General features: G+C 38.0%; 1 protein-coding gene across 1 annotated transcript in view; it reads left to right on the forward strand.

Annotated features, from left to right (window-relative positions):
• Positions 1-19808, forward strand: part of LOC149263628 (protein TORMOZ EMBRYO DEFECTIVE-like) — a 306527-nt gene that overhangs the window by 220331 nt on the left and 66388 nt on the right. The gene's annotated exons all lie outside the window — the stretch shown is intronic.

The raw sequence follows: 19808 nt of genomic DNA on the forward strand, positions 1-19808 counted from the left end.
ATGTATTTATTTTATGTTGTAGATGGTTTAGATATTAAAAAAATTGAAAAAAAATGAAAAAAAATGAATATTTTTGTGCCAAACGATTTTTTCCGATTTTTTCCCGATTTTAACGATTTTTCCGATTTTTTCCCGGCGCCGATTAAATCCCGATCGCGATGTGTGCAACATTGGCATGCACTAGTGTTTATTTTCAGTATTTACATTGTAAATAACTTGTTAAGGAAAATAACAAGTAGGTAGGAATAAATAAGATAAAGTGCATGGAGGGTTTCTAACTAAGTAAACTTAGAAACTTCAACATGGTATCAGATTGTGATTGCAGATCACAAGAGGACTAAAAGACATCAGCCGAGCAGAGCAATAGCAACAGAAAACAACTGTCTCGAGGTGATAGAAGCTGTTTCTAGCAACGCAGAAGCTAAGGAGTGTGATGTAGAACCAGCTAGGGCCATGCAGAGGAAGCCGAGAGCTGCGTAGAGCCTCAAAGAGGCTAGCGTTGCTGACACAAAGGGTCAGCGGGCTAACACAGGGCATCCCAGGGCTGACGCAGACTAATCTGGGGTGACGCGGGGCCAGCATGAGGCAGAGAGGGGTTGACGCAGTTCACAGAGAGGCAGTTGTTGGGGTCTATAAGGCTGCAGGAATATTGCATAGTGGAGCTGGTGAGGTATTGTAGTCAGAACAGTACCTGACAAAGCATGGCCAGAGGAGTTGTTACTGAGGGTTTCTAGCCAAGGAACCCGGATCAGCAGTGCAGCTGCACAAGTCGATCAGAGTAGGGGGCATCTTGACAAGTGGCAGAAGGATTTCCAGGGGGGAAATCAGGACTCAGAGGGAGTCCAGAATAGAACTTCCATACAGGAAGTAGAGACTTAGAGGAGTCGAACAGAGAACTTCGAGGAGGGAAGTAGAGGAGCATCATGGCACTACACAGGGTAAGAGACCAGGATAGACTGGACAAAGCATCAAACTTCGCAGTCTGGAAGGCCAAAATCTTATCTGTGCTTGACAGGGATCATGTCAAGAACTTCACCTTGAAGCTAATAATTGTCCCAGTCGACCCCAGAGAGAATGACAGGTACGAGGAGGCGATGGCTAGGGCCAAGTGCATTATCCTTGACGGGGTCAAGGATCATGTGGTACCACATATAGTCGAGAAGGAAATGGCATTTGAGATGTGGGAGGCTCTCAAGAAGCTATACTAGCATACTTCTGTGCAGAGAAGAATGCTACTTGAGAATCAGATGAGGTCATATCAGATGAAGAAGGGACAATCGATTGACACCTTCCTCGGAGGACTGAATGAGATCCGAGACTAGTTGACTGCTATAGGAGCGACACCGGATCAGGAGCTAATGGTGAGGACAACCCTGAATGCTGTCTCAGAAGATTGGGAAGTATTTGTCCAGAGTATACTGGGCAAAGGGACACTTCCACCTTGGGACGAGATGTGGGCAGCTCTTCGCCATGAATTGATCAGACGGCAGTCGAAGACAAGTAGTAGTAGCAAGGGGATCAAAGTCAAGCAGGAGGAGGAAGATGTGGCCCTAGCATCTAAGGGAAAGCGGGAAAAGCAGAGAAAGAAAGATCTCTCCAAGATCAAGTGCTTCCACTGTGGGGAGCTGGGTCATTATGCGACCCAGTGTCCAAGGAAGAAGAGTAAGGGAGAGTCTTCCAAGACTAAGGCAGCGCCAGAACGGGCAGAGAAGGAAGTTTTGACAGACAATGACTGTGCCACGAGTGCACACACGCCACTTGAGCGAAACTGGGGAGACATCGAGTTGTAGTTAGGTGGACTACAGGCGATGAGGGGTAGAATCCTCGAGGTACCCAGCCTCTTGGATTAGACCTTGCTACGGGAGCCTCATCGAGGAGTAGTAGGACTGGCTGAGTTAGGTAGAGACGGATGCGGATGGAGCGGCAAAGAGAGCTACAGTGCAGGAGTCCCGAGACAGCACAGAGCTAGCGGGCTGTAGCAGTGCAAGAGGCACAAGAGTGTTGCACCAGTGCAGGAAGGCACAAAGAGGTGTGCAATGGTGCAAGATGCAGGGAGTTGTTGCAGCAACGTAGGAGTCAGAGAGAGGGAACACTTGTTAGCGGCAGAGGGAGCTTCAACATTAGTAGGTGTTTCTAGCCCACCAGGGAGGTCATTTCGAAGATCAGTTACTTACATCTCAATAAGTGAGTTGCAGTGCAGCAGTGGGTAGCACGATGCAACTTGATGAGAGGAGGTGCAGTGCGGATGCAGTGTTGGGAGAAAGCACCAACAATAGCATGGATGCAGAGGGAGTTGTCGTATAGATGCAGCAGTGGCAGTGGCAGAACCATGGGTAGCAACACAGGATGCAGCTGTGCAGAGGATGTTGGGCAGGAAGGCCTAACATCAGTACAGGTACCGATGCCGGATGATTAGAGTAATACTCAGTGAGGAGTATTGCTAGAGCACAATCCTCGCTAAGAGGGAGTGTTGATTTGGGGTAGCATCGGATGTGCTCTAGCCACGAAATTTGGTGGAGAGGTCGGGGCACATGAGATCTCCAATACCCAAAAAGGGTTTGGAAAAATTCTAAATAGTTCAGGAGATATTAAAATAATGAATATTTTTAATGGAGTCCCTAAGTCTAAACTTAGGGAAAATAAAATATTAATGTGTATTAATTTGAAATTGTGTTAGAATGGTCCAAAAGACATGGATCAAGCCAGATCTAATCTTAGCCGTTGATTAGGGACTTAATCTTGGTCGTTGATATGTCAACATGAAAAGTATAAGAAGAGGCTTGAGTGTCACATGGAGAATACACCAGAGTGATTAGTCATTCTATTCTCTAGAGCGGGGTTTGCTAAGAGGGATAGAGTCAGTGATCGGAGAGCAGTTGTGGGGCATTGAGTACATAGAGGCAAAGATAGTGCCGGGAGAGCAGCAAAACAACTAGAGAGAGAGACGCAGGAGCATCCAGTGCTCACGAAGGGCCACACAGAGGCAGCTAAGTGTTGCGCAGAGCACCAGAGAGGCCAGCATAGCTGACGCAAAGGCTCAGAGAGCTGACGTAGGCCAAGATAGGCTGATGCAGGGCCAGTGTTAGGCTAGGAGAGGTTGACGCAGTCCAGATTGGGCAAATGTGGGTTTTCTGGGGAAGATTGGTGCTAAGTAGTTGCCGGAAGGATTATCCGGGGTTTCAGCCAGTAGATTTGTCAGAAACTGAGAGGTATTACTGCCAAGGAAATTCTCTGTTGGGTAGGCCAGTTTCAGCACCCAGATTGTACTTTGATATTGCTTAATAAAAAAACCCTCAGATCGTTGCACCGATTTTCCCACGTTAGGTTTTTCGAGGGACATTAGTCCAAAAATAATGGTGTCATATGGTGTGTTTGTTCTTGTTTCTTTTAGTTGCTGATCTGTAATATGTTGAGCATGCACTAGTGTTTATTTTCAGTATTTACATTGTAAATAACTTGTTAAGGAAAATAACAAGTAGGTAGGAATAAATCAGATAAAGTGCATGGAGGGTTTCTAACTAAGTAAACTTAGAAACTTCAACAGATTGAATATCTTTACTTAGGAACCCCAACGACTTCTTTATGTGGGAGATTTTAAGCTGAAAGGATTCATGAACCAAGTTCTTTTGATGGATTCTTGAAAAAACAAATTTTGCATAACACAGTCTAGATAATCGGATTCGTCCTATAGGCCCCACGAATCCCGAATCCAGCATGTCCGACGCGATTCTGCCCTGATTCGTGTCCAAAAACCATGACACGTCGTGTCCTTTCCTGACTCGTCGAATCCGAGGTCGTGTCACAATTTTGGCAGGGTGTCTTGTTTTCCAGGAATCGTTAGGCGGCAAACGTGACCTGCACGGGTATGAAAAGGCCACATTTGGTCATTACAGCCACGCATATTTTCATTTGGCAAGCGTTTTGGCAGCTTAATGATCAAGTCTAGGCCCTAGTATTGATATGCTATTCATGGTAATGTTAAATTCTTAAAGTAAAATGATGAAAATGAAGATTAAGGAGAATGTCAAATTTTTAACATTACCATGAAATGACTTAGGATGTTTGAGAGTGGTTCCGGCGTCATTGGATTTCATATGGAGAAAGTAGAATTTTAGATTTCATTCAAAATCCAGCAGACTTATCAGTTTTTCAGGATTTTAGGATTGGGGGATTGCAATGTTTCCATTGAATTTTGTCATGTATTAGGGTATGGAACTCGTATTTAATCAAGAGCACCAATCCCTCTATGTACCTTAATGTTAGTGACATTGGTTGTCGAACTCCTGTATCATGACCCTCCTAAAAATGTACGCATCACTCAAACAAAATCTTGACTTGACATGTTATGCTTGTTCTATCTTATGTTAATGCTTAAAGGGTGATATTAATGACAAAGATCCCTATACAGATACAGAGGTAATGACAAAAATACCTCTGGATATTAATGCTTAGAGGGTGATATTAATGACAAAGATCTTGATTTTCCAACAAGACTAAAAAATTAGACATTTCTCGTGGTGGCAAGAGGGCCAAGCATAAGAAATAGATAATAGATTGACATGTATTTGAATTTTTTTATGTACTATGCATGCTAATAGCTATAGATGAAGATCTATATTTGAAATCAATAAATTTGTATCATTAATTAAAATTTGTGTAAGAAATATCTAATTTTTAATATATATATATATATATATCTATATCTATATATATATATATATATATATATATATATATATATATATATATATATTAAATAAAATAATATATAACGAATCCTACTTGTCCTGTTCCGGGGGGTCAATGTGTCTGAATCCGACACCATGAATCTCGAATCATACGCGTCCCGAATCCTCGTGTCAGGTGACTTAGAACACAGTTAATCAAGATTTGAAGAAAAGATATTGCACTTTTTAATATGGCACACATAGAAACCCTAATTTCATAAATATAACATGCAAAATGGAAGAAGATGACAATAAACTTACACAAGTCCAACAATAATCACTTCAACCAATCCCAAAAGTCTCTCCATGCAAACATCTCCCTCCCAAGACAATTTGCTCCACAAAAGATCACATTGCATCCAAGGAGAAAGACAAGAGCTAGTGCGTACTCCTTTAGAGAAGAAGAAGTGAGCAAATGTTAATGTGACTCCCCTCTATTTATACGAGGGTAACCAAGTCACTTTTTCATCAAGCAAGTGATAAAATGGTCCATGACTGCTCCTCTCTCCATGGCATCATCAAATTAGCAGAGTTGCCAAGGTTCTTGCAACTTGCTATGATTGGCACACACAGGATGAGGGTCCACTGTCACCTCGCCTAAAATCCCCACTCTTTAAGCCCATCTTCCTCCAAGAAGGCTATGGGAGGATTCCCTTTGAATATTTTGACCAACCAAATGGGGATCAATGCCTTAAATGGGGTCTATGTATGAAGGTAAGGAGTTAATTGTTTGTTTCCCACTAGTTCACTGTATAGACTATGCAAAAAATAACCCTAAATCAATATGATGCGACACTAAAAATGAATATATGTGACATGCAAATAGCCCAAATGATATAAAAAGCAAATGTGTGATTAAAGCTTTGTTTGTTGAGTTGTGCAGAAAAACTTAGGGACAACAACTATTCTCTTGAAAATAGCCACCCAAGTAGTGGCTTAGCACTCTAGATTAAAGATCTAGGGGTGGGTAGGCTAAATGATTTAAGATAGATATTTTTAGATCAATTTCAAGTCTTGTACTAGTAACAAAAATGTAGTTTCCAACAAGTTAGAAATTGCTTTGTTGAGGTTATGGGGTTTGTTGTCACCCAGGATGCACACCTAGATGAATGTGGGAAAAGTCCCTAATTCCACTAGGTGTGACCTTAAGGCGAAACACTTAGAGAAGGCACTGTCACTTGATCCCAACTCTCTCCATTTAGACTCTCTCCTAGCTAAGTCAAGGGGGGTGGTCCCTAAGGAAAAATCTAAAGGAAAACTTGTTAAGGATAGCAAGTTCTAGGAGATTATGATGCTAATTAGATTAGTTAAGGATTCACCAATTTAACAACTCGAATTATATGAGATTGATTAGCAAGTATGAATAATTAAGAGCATATAACAATCAATCAATTATATTCTACAAGATATCGTGCCAGACAAATATAATTAGACCAGTGCCAAATATACTTGCAAGAGATATATGCTCACAAATAAATCCACAATACTTGCAAATATGATATATCAAGAAGATCAACAAGTTGCACAATTAGAGAAGCTACAAGGCAAGAGGTTAGTGAACCACACATAAGATTATATATAACTTTGAGATATCAACCATAAATGGATTGAGAACTTGCAAGGAAACAAAGCTTGTACTTTAAAGAGATATATGCTCAATATGATGAGATAACATTGAAGGACAATTGGAAAGAGCATGTAAATGAACAAGTACAAGAATATAACTAAAATACTTGCAACTTTGATGAAATTATCACAACTTAACTTATATAACAGCCAATTGTGTGAAGGATGCAAACAAGTGTATGTGAAGTGTGTGAGGCAAACTGGTCTTGGTAAATTTTAATTAATGCCTATTCTAAGGTTTGATTTCCTCTCAATTCCTTCAACTTGGTAAGGAGTGAGGTGGTTGCAAGAAGGCTAAGTGAGAAGGCTAAGGCCTCATTAATGATACCCACTTAGGACTTCAATACAACTGATGTGCCTTCGTTCCAACAAGGGACTAGGCCACAAGAAAACTGCGAGGTCACACGTTTTAACCTTTGTTCCAAACTCAAATATATGTGAATTGAATGACAGTTAGGGAAGGTTGTCCTAAATGTCTATCAACCAAGCTTATGCTTGGAGGTAAATTTTAGAGAATGCAATATGAAAACTAGATCTAAAATGCAAATTAGTTAATTGCTTCAAGTGAGATACAATTAGAATGAAATGCTTCAAAGGTGAAATATCTTAAGATTTATCAATAGCAAAATACCATTCCACTTGTGTGATCAAATTAGCAATTAACGCTTTGAGCACAAATTATGATATTAATATGAGACTAGCTTATGTCAATGACCAATGAAGCAAGCAGAAATTACTCAATGAAGCAAAGTGAATTAGATCAATGACAATGAGATAGAGCAACTTCAATGGAGATGCTAATTAAATCAAGAGACAAATAGTTAACCAAACTCTTAAATGAAACGCAAAGCAAATTATTTCAAGTTAATGATCAGTGATTAAACTACTTGCAAAATGAAAATAGATCTAGAAATGCTAATGCAACTAGACAATGAAATGAGCAAGAAAACTAATCTAAACTAAATTAACAATGTAAAATGAACAAAGTTAGAGATTAGATCTAATGAATAAACTACCAAAAGAAGTTAGAGACTAGCTACTCAAGAGGTCCTCGTACCAAATGAGGAGATAGGGATACCAAGGGGAAGAAATCCCAAGCCCCCTCAAGAAAAAATCCTTTTATTATTACAAAAGAAACCCTCTTAGAGAGAAGAGAGGGCTAAGATCTAGAGGAGGGTTTACAAAATATAAGCTTCAATGAGCTGATACCCTTCCTCAAAGAGCTAAGAAAATAAGGAGAAAATTATTTACAAAATTTTATGGCGAAAATTACAAGGAAATTCCTCCAAAAAATTACGCTTTCCCTTCCAAAAAAGTTACTTAAGTTGCTAGACGTCCAAGAGAAAAGTCGAACAAGAGGTAGAAACCCTCTTTAGGCTTGCGGCCAAGAGAAAAATGGCCTAAAAAATGAGGACAATTTCCGAAAAATTGATCTTGAATTTTTCCAAGCCTCAAATGATTTATCTCTTCCAAATCAAGCTTGAATTTATCCCTGAAACCCTAGCCCTCTAGGATTTGCGTAGGCACATGGAGAGAGGAGAGGGTTTGCTTGATCAACGAATAGGTGAGGTTTTAGCTTCGAAAATTTATTTGTCTCTTTGATCCTCAAGCTTCCACCTTGCAAGGAAAATTTTCAAGAAAATTTTCCAAGCCAAAACCTTGATTGTTTTTTTAGATCTGCACAAAAAATAGAAAGGGAATCCAAATATATACAAGATCTATATACAAAAGAAATATATGTACCAAATGGGTTATAAATATATACAAAAATTTACAGGTCTACTAGCCCAAAGAGTGTGAGGACAACTCCACTCTTGGATAGCAAGAAACAAGCTCTCAAATAGCTAGATCTGACAAATAAAATGCATAAATAGATAGATCTGAAGAATTAATGATAAAATTTACAAGCTATGGCAAAGAAACTCCCTTTAAAATATATCTTATGATAAGCCTTTGAGAGAGATCTATGTGGGTTCTTCCACTTCTATGCCTTGAGAGTTGGTTGGTTCAATCGAAAACTTCCCCAAATGCCCAAGATTTGATTCAGAAAATAAAATCTCTACACTTTTCGAAAGATAATGTTAGATCCAGAAGGGATTAGATAACAAAGTGAAAAAGAAGACTAGGGGTTCAACCGAAAACCCACTAGCGCTTCTAGATCTAGAGTGCTTCTCTAATCCAAATATCAATGCAAGATAACTATACAAAAACAGATCCTGATCATGGCAAATGGAAATAACAATTTATTTATTTACTAATAGAGCATTAAGAACAAATGAATCAGAAAAATAATACCCTAGGTGTAGAAGAAAAACACCACAAACATTAATCCCAAAGACTTCTTTATTATTCAGAAAAAAAAAAATCCAGTACAAAATTTCCATGAGAGCTTCTAGAGCCAAGAGCTTGATTACAACTGATGATACAATGAGGAGCTTGGAGCTTCCTTAAATAGAAAACTGAGAGAGAGACCCCTCTCCAAGTGAAAATGGCTAGATCCAAGTCGAATAAATCGTGTTTCTTCATGAGTTATGGAGATCTTGAGGAGGAAATTCGTTTTCCTTAAGAGATGCTGGATGGACCAAAATTTGGATCCTGGAGTGGTTTTGTAGCATTCAAATTTTTTCTCCACCCTTTTCCTTGAGAATCCCTTATTCAATTTAATGATCATGGACTATCATCTTAAAAAAATCGATTTGCTAGGACATGGGCTCCTTTTTTGGACCGTCGAATTTTTCCTTGGGTCATCGTTTCTTGGTAAATGGAATTTCCTTTGATTTTTGACTTGACCTTAATATTTGGGAATTTCCATCTCATTTTTTTATCATTTTCACTTGGAGAGAATTTTTATTTTTCTGGCTAATTTTTGGCTAATAAAATGCCAGTTTTTTGCCAAAAAATGGGAAAAATAGGAAATGAGGGGAAATTACACCTTTTTTGACCCTCAAAGTGTGTCTAGATAGAAAGTTGAGGTGTAGAGGTTTAATTTTGAGTACTCATACCCCCTACAACTTCTATAGACAACACTTATTACATTTTACATCAAATAATTATTAAAAATCTCGACCAGTGGGAAATTTTTAATAATGAAAAAGTGACACTTAGACTTAACCAAATTTGCTAGACTTTAGAGATGATCTAGTATGGCAATTTACATTGACTCCATACACTAGGACTCACCTAAGACTTTATCATCAAGTCTCACTCCAACTTTGGGGTATAACTAGGAGTAAAAATCAACTAATTATTTAGTGTTGGGAATTACAAATAATTAGCGAAGGAAAAAATCTCCCTAGAGTGAAAACTTTCTAGCAAAATTCTAAGCTACTTAGGTGTGTTACATGACTCATTTTTCATCATACTAGAATCATTTTTACAATAACCTCGTAGGGTTGCAGAATTTGGAATACAAAATGATTACAAAAAGCTGAATGATGATGATGAATTATGAAATTTTGGTTGATCTTATGAGGTTGGAATGCTCAAAGTGCACTTTGATCATGGAGTACTTGACAAATCATCAAATGTACATTTGAGTGGTCAATAGGGTCAAACCCCATTGGGTGCACAACCCAAAAAATTTCCAACAAATAAAATAAACTTACAACAACTGGAAAATAATATTTTTAGACTCTAGACGCTAGATATTATCTAGCAAATTCTTTGTAGAGCCTACCTACAACGTTCTAGTTGGGATACTTGGGAAAATGCTTGGAACCATGGAATCGGTTGGATTTGTTATGATATAGCAATATATCAATGCATATTTGCAACATAAAACTCAATATACCATGAAGAATGTATGGAAATAATGTTAAAAAATAAGTTATATTGATCCTTGGCTTTAATCTAATTTTATTGCTCAAATCCCAAGGCACAAAACTAGTTATTTAATGATAAAATATTGAAGAACAAGCTAGTTAAACAAACTAGTCTAAAACAAGAAATAAAATTTTTGTTTTTTATTTATAAAATGGTTGCTAAAGAATAACTCACTGTTTACCACAATACTTTACCTCAAGTTGCTGGGTTGTGAACCATAATTGTTCATAAGAAAATCATGCAATTTGGATAGTGAGGTGGGCTTATAGTTTTAAAAACCGGAACCAGGCTTTGAATTTCCCACCTATCTAATCTGGTTTCAAACTAGAACTCGACTAAACCATATCCAATGACCCTAAAATGAAAAAAGTACATAAAATATATAATTTTAATGAAAAACTTATTTTTAAGATTTCCAACCACGATTCAAAACCTTTAGAGACAAGATATGCAAAGTTTGCTCATCTACATGCCATGTAATGGTGAATATATGAAAATGGCACTATGTGCAATACATATCAACAAACAAATACATAAGAAGTGAGGCTCTAAATGGCCTATAGCATCCAAAATGTATGTTACAAGCTACTGGCCTACTGGCCTACTATGAATCACTGATTCGCCACTGCTAGAAGTGGGATCATCAACAATAGCTACATAAACATCATCAGGCTCAACATCTTCAGACTCAGGTTCGTCAACTTTATAATATGATAGAAATTGAAAAAGCTTAACATGCCTAACCAATGATTTTGGTTTGAGTGAAGGGTACATCTCCTACTACAAATCATTAATCAACATGATCATTCATCAAACTCATCATTGTTTTACTACTATTAGAAATGGGATCATCAACAAGAGCTACATAAACATCATTTGGCTCAAAGTCTTCATACTAGAATTCTTGAACCTTATAATATGGTAGAAATTGAAAAAGCTTAACATACCTAATTGGTGATTTTGGTTTGAGTAAATGGTACATCTCCTCAGCCTTAAAATATGGTAGAAAAATCTTCACATTTTTAACCAATTATTTTGGTTTGAGTGAAGGATACATTTTTGTTCAGATAATGGCAAAGGAGTTTAACAATCAATACCACCAACATTCGAGCAGTTCAACAAGCCATACCACCAACGTCAAGGTACATAAAGGGCTTCATGCTATTGATTAAATGGCAATTCCATAATAGAATTCAATGAAAATGTTGAAATCCTACCAATCCTAAAATCTTGAAAACTTTTCAGTCTACTGAATTTTGAGTGGGATATGAAATTCTATTTTCTCCATATAAAGTTAGATAAGGTTGGAACCACTCTCAAAGGAAGTTGACATTTCTTTTATCTTTTCTTTTTGTCTTTAATAATTTAACATTATCATTGATTGCCAACATTGCTAGGGTTGAGTTAGGCTTTTTGTTTAGGTTTAGGGTGTTGGAAATACTGAGAGGGGGTGTGAATCAATATTTTTTACAATTGTTATTTTACCAGTTTTAGATCACTTATAAACTGAACACAAAATGAACAATAAAATAAATAATTCTATTAATCAAATATATCGAGGACTCCAATCCTCCTTTTACAATAAATCAAGTACAATATTAGTTAGGGCTCCATTCTTAGATGAAGACACCAATGTCCAATCCACCAGGCTCCAAACTGTTCTTTGCCATGCACCGACTTGGACTTTACGAGGCTCTAAACTCTAGGGCTGCAACCCTATCTTCCACAAGGCTCCAACCTTGTCTCTATGAGGCACCAACCTCTAGGGCTCTAACCCTCTCACTAGTACAGGCTCCAACCTGATGTTCTTGAGGACTCCTATCCTCTAGGGATCCAACCCACGACTTCAAGACAACGTAGGATTTTTGCAAGACTTCCAAAATATCTCTAACAAGTCTTTGACAATGTCTTCAAGTATCTTCAAGAGTGTCTTCACCAAGCTTCAATTATGTATAGGGGTCTGTACGAGATTACTCCAACATTTCCAACAATTGCTTTAGGTTGGCTTCAACAACTTTAGTAGGAGTCTCCTACGCTCTTCATCACACATCAATCTTTTACAAAAGAGCTACTCCATTAGTACTCTTCAAAGCTGCTGCTCCAGATGTTCAAAAGGGTTCAATAATCTGCCTCAAAGGATACACAATTACCAACCACAGTTTCCAACGAATTATGATCAATTTGCAAGGTCGAACTTCAAGGCACAAGTATGATTCTTTCATAGATTTGAACTACTATGCCACAAGTCCGAATGCCACAAATGAATGGCTCAGTTAATGCCACAGATCTGAACTCAAAGTCTGTACATAGGTTGCAATCGTCACAAGTTCAAATGTCATAAGTCCAGGTTTGAGATCTCAGTCAAAGATTATACCACTGAAAATCTATGCACATGTCCACAAATTCAATCCTTCAAAATATCTGCACATATGTTAAGAACAGGTCTGAAAAACTCTGCATAAGCTTTTCTCAGATCCACAGGTGGCTGCCGTCCTCCTTGAGGTGACTGTTCACAAGGTCTGTTCTTCTGTCCTGAAGTCTGAGCTCTTTAAAGATATTTCAATCACTGAAAATGCTCCAACAGAATTCTTCTTTGATCTCCTCGGCCTCCTTTCTGCCTCTATCTTCTTATATGCCTTCTCTCTGATATCTTCACCGATTTTTTTTTTCTTTTTCAAATGAATGTTTCAAATCTTCTTTTAATATGAGTTTGACGTTGAAGTGAACGGACACGTCTTTCTGGAGGTAGGCGGACATGAATGTCCAAGTGTAAGTCGGCTCAATATCAGAAATATATTTTTTTAACTTGAAAATTGGATATCTCACAAACTACTAGGAGTTTTGGGACAAGTAAGGGCTCATTAGAAAGGGAAAAATATACTCTATAAGATGGTATAGGTCTCATTGTGGAAATATGCGTCCAATGTGTCAAAACATATTTTTCTTTGTGACTGCGCTTGAATTTTTAGTGCAGAAGGTGATTAGGACAGCAAGGGCTTCTTCTTTGTCACCAAGTGTTTTTAAGTGAGGTCTCCTCTTGTTATGTCTTTAATCATCATGTCATCAAGTGATCTCCAATTCCTTCATTGTCCATGTCATCAAATGTAATGTCACCATATATGTCATTATGATAGTGCAGTGATATGTCATTAACCATATGCAGCATTCATCAATTTGTTAGAGCAAGGGCTAGATCATCACAAGGAGAGCTTCTTCATCAAGAGTCACTATGAGCATCAATGAGAAGGACTTCTTCATCAAGAGTAAGGGCATCATCATGATTTCTAGGCTTCTTCATCAAGAGCAAGGATACAAGAGGTTATAGTTTCTTCATGGTTAGTTCAAGGACATCCAGGACATTATGAACAATAGGCATCTAGGACAAGACTCCTTCACATCATAATGGCATCATTAATAGCTTGACATCTTCATTAATGGCATATCAAACAAGAGGGACATGTCATCAAGAGCAAAGACATCATCATAATATGCATGAGGTTATGATTTCACAAGAATATTTGCCATCCCAATAGTACCATATTGACATCAATGACAACCTTGATTAACAAATGGATGAGGTAGATGATGTCTTTTCAACTTGTCAAACAAGATTTTCTGCATAATTTCTGAGAGACAATCCATCAAGAGATATATCTATGTGTCTCACATCATGATTGTCCATGAGTGACTCATCAAGGGTTTCATAGGGCTCTTCACGGATAGCTTCTGCAAGAATGGTCAAGAATCACAAGCTCCCCCTAACAATATGCATGGTCTCCTTTTTGGCAAAATTTCATCATCAAAACTTGGAATATTATATCTGCCAGAGATGTACTTATTAGATCAACAACATGAGTTGATGTCTTGTGAGCCCAAGAGACTTTTTGATCCAATTTGCTTCCTTCTCCATACTTGTGTAACTCTCCTTTCATGCTTGGTAGTCATGGTTTTATCTTGTTTAGGAACCCAAGTCAATTTACAATCATGAGCCATATGTCCAATGTTATGGCATTTGAAGCATTCCATCTTGTTCATTAATGAGGAAGCATGAATTCTTCTTGCAAAGTTGCTTCTAGGAGACTGATGGGGACCATTATATTTGTCCTTGTGGTATGCCCTACAATCCTTTGCCATGTGCCCAAAATTTGTACAAGAATAGCAATAACCAAAAAATATAATTTGGTACTTGGAGGATGGAGATTATCTTAATGTACTTCTAAAGTCATTCTGCCTTAGGATCCTTTGATAATTTCCATTGCATCTTGCATCCTTGACACCTTCTGCATACCTTCTTGGAGTAGGGTTTCTTCCAAGGTTATCTTGATTAATCTCCTTGCTTTTGCTGGAACTGGGGGCATCAATATTTCTTCCAAGCTTCTCCACATCCTTGTTGTTTGAAGCATTAGGGTTTGCATCATTTCTGTTTGAGGGTTCACTTGCATAACCAAGACTTGATTTATCAAGAGGAGATCTTTGATGACTTAGGATGTCATCTAGGGTTTGAGAGCTCTTTAGACTCTTGTTCAGATGATCAACTTCTTTTCTTAGGAGATTAATTTCTTCTTTCATCATCTTGCATTCTTCATCCTTCTTTGCTAGATGGTTCTCCATTTCTTCCTTTATTCTCATTGCTTCACATGATTGGGCCTTAAGTGAGGTGATTTCTGATTTTAATTTGGTGATATCTTCATCCTTTTCTTCTAGTTGGCATGTCATGGCATTTCTTTCCTTTTCTACTTCACTGACTTGTCCTTCCAGGAGGGCCAAAACTTCCATCACCTTTTCAGCTCCTTGTGCTTGTTTCTTTGCTTCTTCTAGCTGAGATTTAAGGGAGGAGACATCTTCCTTGTATTGACCAATTTTTCCTTCAAGTTTGTTCAAGTCTTCATGTCTTTGTTCAAGATGGATTGACAAAGTTTCTTCCCTTTTCTTTTCTTTATCTAACTGATTTGTCATGGATATGACTTCTTCATGATGCCTTTTCTTGTTTTGATGCAATTCCTCCTTTAGCTTGGTGAGCTCCTCATCTCTTTCTTGTACTTGAAGCTTGAAAATGTCAACTTCCTTCCTTGTCTTGTCAAGGTCATGGTCACCATCTTGTGCTTGCTTCTTGAGCTCCTCATTTTCCCTATTCAATCTGCTTATTTCTTCTAGCGCAACTTCAAGCTTTGCCTTGAGATCTTCTTTGAGGTCTTCTTCATTTTCTTCATCTTCTAGGTCTTCCTTGGTCTTGATGTCTTCACTCTTGTTTTCAACTTCCTTAATGGGTTCTAGATTTCCTTCTTGCTTTTCATCATCTTCTTGATTAGAGGTCATGGTCAATGCTCCTTTTGAGTGAAGATCTTGAAGTTTGTCCCACATATCTTTTGCTGATGAACATTTTTCCACTTTGGCCTTTATAGGATCTAGTAGCCCACTCAAGATTGCTTTTATTGCTATTGCATTATGCTTCTTGGACTCTTCTTCCATTGTGTTTCCAGTAGCCACTGATTCCCAGACTTCAAAACCTTGAGCCATTAAGAAATTCTTCATTTTTTGCCTTCCATATTCGATGTTTCCATTAAAAAATGGGGCTTTCCCAATTTGATTATCCACTGAGGAGGTGACTTCTTCGACGGGTTTGCAAGCCTTCTTCCTTGACTTTGCCATTTGTGTTCTAAGGATCTACCTTCAAAGTGTTAGGCTATGAGTGAAGGTATTGGCTCTGATACCAATTGCTGGAAATACTGGGGGGGGTGAATTAGTATTTCTTTTACAATTCTTATTTTACTAATTTTAGATCACTTATAAACTGAACACAAAATGAACAATAAAATAAATAATTCTATTAATCGGATATATCGAGGACTCCAATCCTCTTTTTACAATAAATAGAGTACACTAATAATTAGGGCTCCAACCCTGGAAGAAGACACCAATCTCCAATCCACCAATCCACCAAGCTCCAACCTGTACTTTGCGAAGCATTGACTTGAACTTTATGAGGCTCCAACCTCTAGGGATCCAACCCTATCTTCCACAAGGCTCCAACCTTGTCTTTATGAGGCACCAACCTCTAGGGTTCCAACCCACGACTTCAAGACAATATAGGATTTTTGCAAGACTTCCAAAAATATCTCTAACAAGTCTTTGACAATGTCTTCACGTATCTTCAAGAGTGTCTTCAATAAGCTTCGATCTGTACGAGATCACTCCAACATTTCCAACAACTGCTTTAGGTTGGCTTCAACAACTTTAGTAGGAGTTTCCTACACTCTTCATCACACATCAATCTTTTGCGAAAGAGATACTCCATTAGTACTCTTCAATGCTGCTGTTCTAGATGTTCAAATATGCTTTGAGGTTTGCTGCCTCAAGTCAACACAAGCATTCTTCAATAAGACTACAAGATGCTTCAACAATCAACTCCAACAAGTCCTCAAAATATAAAAAACAATAATCTTCAAGAATGTTCCCAAGAGTCAAGAAATCTGCTCCTGTCAATGAGTTTACTTCAACAATCCCGTACAAAGGTCAACAACTTAGGCCTAATCTTAAAGTCTGCACAAATTGCTCCAACAAGGCTCCAACAAATTATAGGTTTTGTTATTTAATAATCGAGCTAGAAGTTATATTTCCAAAGGTAATGGTCCGAGTTCTTGTTTCTTAATGAATGACTACAAGTCCAAATTTTCTTTACAGATCCAAGCTTCTAATTTCCGATAAATGAGAACAGGTACAAGGCTCAGATAGCTGAGCATGGGTTCGAACGAAATTTGCAAAGTGTCGGCCTTCTTTGTTTTCCGTGTCCTCGGCTATTCACGCTGTCCAAACCCCTAGAAAAGTCTTGTGCTCGCTTGGTATCCATAGACTAGTTTCTCTTCAGAGGGGACCAACTACTCTTCACCATAGAGGGCACCAGTTTCTCTTCACCATTGAGGGGACCAATTGCTCTTCACCTTAGGCCAGGTTTGACATAGACCAGTTTCTCTTCACCTCAGACCAGATCTGCGACAAACTAGGTTTGGTTGTGCAAAAAAAAACTTCGTTGGTCTTGAAATTGCAGGTCCATAGGTTTTGTTTTTATTCCACGAGTTAAATTATAAACTCAAGATTTTGATCTTGCTTTTCAATTGACATTTCTATCACAACTCTACGATGATGTCATCAACGAGTTCGACATTCTTACAAAAATTCTGAATCAATCTTCAGTTCACGAGATATGAACTCACTTTTGCTTCTTTTTTTACTTCCCGAGATCTGAACAAGATCCCCTTGGTCAAATGTTGTGGCATTAATATATATAGATTCGTTGGATCTGGCTATGTTTAGGAGAGCCGACATGAATTTTTTAAATGGAGCTATAATATGTCCAACATAATATGTAATGCATTGTTTAGAAATCAACGTTTTTGGAATTATTGTTTGCTCATTTAATTTTTTGTTGTGAAGCATTCTCAGTCTGTAGAGTCTTGTAATTTAATTGTGTATTGATTATGCATGTTGTGGTTACATGTACTTAGGGTATTATAAGGTTAAGGAAAATAGTATTTGGACACTTTTTAAGATAATATTTTTATGAATATCTTTTGTGAATTTAGGACATAAGACTAGGATACATATTTATATTAAACCATTGGGGTTTTTAGTAATTAGGGTTTAACATTTTATGAATTATGAAATTGTCACCAAGGATAGGGTTAGGGTTTCTTAGGTTAAGGATTTGGGTTTTCCAAACTTAGGGTTTTCAAGTAGTCTAGGGTTTCATAGGGTTAAGTAATCCCAATTAAGATTTTCACTCAAGGATAGGGTTATCTGCTAGGCTAATGGTTTTGTTCAACCTATACTAGATTAGGGATTCCAAGCGATTAGGGTTAGGGCATTATTAGGGTTTATCGATCTCCAAGAATGCCATATTGACATCAATGACAACTTTATCTAACATAGGGTTTAGGAGGGAGAGGGTTTGTTTTATAGCTAAGGGTTTTTTTTGGAGGGAAACAACCCTTGGTTTCCTCTAAAACCACCTGAAAAATCACCACGATGAGTATTGGACTCCTGTGATACATGTGAGATTTGATTGGCTGGTTGGGGTTGGAATTTGCCCTCTAATTGGGTTTTTCTATTGGTTCTTTACCCATGCTTGTTTGACCAATCGGTTTGACCACTTATTTATTTAGATTGGTTGGTTTTTAAAACTATTGGTGGGCTTGGTCTCGATAAGAGAATATTGCCCCCTCTTATGTCTAAAACTTTCCACTATTTTCAAATCCAAGTAGGAGCGACCTCTAGTGAAACGTCTTCGATCTTCGAGTCAACTGTGATGAATGCTACTCTTCTCTTGGTTGAAGCTACCTCCTCAAAAGATTGGCCCAACCTTTGTCCAAGTCATCCACCTACAAGAAGAAGATGAAGTAAACTAGTTCCTAGTCCACCTTGCCCGCGTGGCTATGTAGCCCCTCAGTTTATTGTTCCTCCAATTTTTGTATATCATACTTGTTATTTAAATATTTTATATTAAGCCCTGTTACAATATAAATCAAGAAAAAACAATATAGGTAGATCCAACCCACATAAAGCATTTTGCACCAAGGTTTGCAAAATGAGTTATTTTTTTATGGCATAATATGATATCACAAATCAAGAACAACTTGATGTTGAAATTTCTAAGTCAGACACGTTAGAAATCCCTACTACATTATCTAGTTTATTTCACCTACTTGTTATTCCATTAACAAGTTATTTATACATATAAACACTGAAAATAAACACAAATGCAGCCTTAACTCATATACAGATCAGCAACTGAAATACTAGACAAAGACAGAAGGGAAATCGTTATTTTTGGACAATCATTCCCGGAAAAACCCAATGCGGGAAAACTGGTGCAGCAGTTCTGAGGGTTTTATTATTATGCGGATTTCTTGAGTACAACTAGGGTGCCAAACTGGCTCACCCAACAGATATTTTTACATGACATTAATACCTCTTCTCGGAGATAGATATTCAGCAAGTTTGCCCCACGAAAATCCTTTCAGTGCTTCTCCAAGGCTCTGCGTTAGCCCTGCTAGCCTCAACGTAGCTCTAGAACCCTCCCCGTCAGCCTTCTACCTCTCTAAGTCAGCTCTCTAGCCTTTTGCGTCACCCACGCAGGCCCCTCGGCCTCTGCGTAGCTCCTGCTGCCTCTGCGTAGCTATGGATGCCTCTATGTCAGCCTCTTCAGTCACTGCGCTGACCCTTTGGCACTATCTGTGCCTCTCTTCTATGTACTCACTGCCTCTCACTGCAACAGATCACTTGTTTGAATTTTCTCAGCAAACCCCACTCTAGAAAATCGAACTGACTGATCAATCTTTGCGTGTCTCCAACTGACCCTCAAGCCTCCTCTTATATTTTTTCTGTTGAGTCTTCAACAATCGAAATTAAGTCTCTAATCAACAACTAAGATTAGATTTGGCTTGATCCATGTCATTTAGAACATTCTCACCCAGTTTTATATTAATACCCATTAATATTTTAATTTTCCTAAGTTTAGACTTAGGAACTCCATTAAAAATATTAATTGTTTAATATCTCTCTAACCGGGTGGAATTTCCCCAAACCATTTCTAGGCATTGGAGATCTCATGTGCTTTAGCCTCTCCACCAATTTTCA

Source organism: Pinus tabuliformis, chromosome 6 (assembly GCF_031772625.1).
Source record: "Pinus tabuliformis cultivar Carrire ecotype Pingquan chromosome 6, CPIR1, whole genome shotgun sequence".
NCBI classification, from domain to species: domain Eukaryota; kingdom Viridiplantae; phylum Streptophyta; class Pinopsida; order Pinales; family Pinaceae; genus Pinus; species Pinus tabuliformis.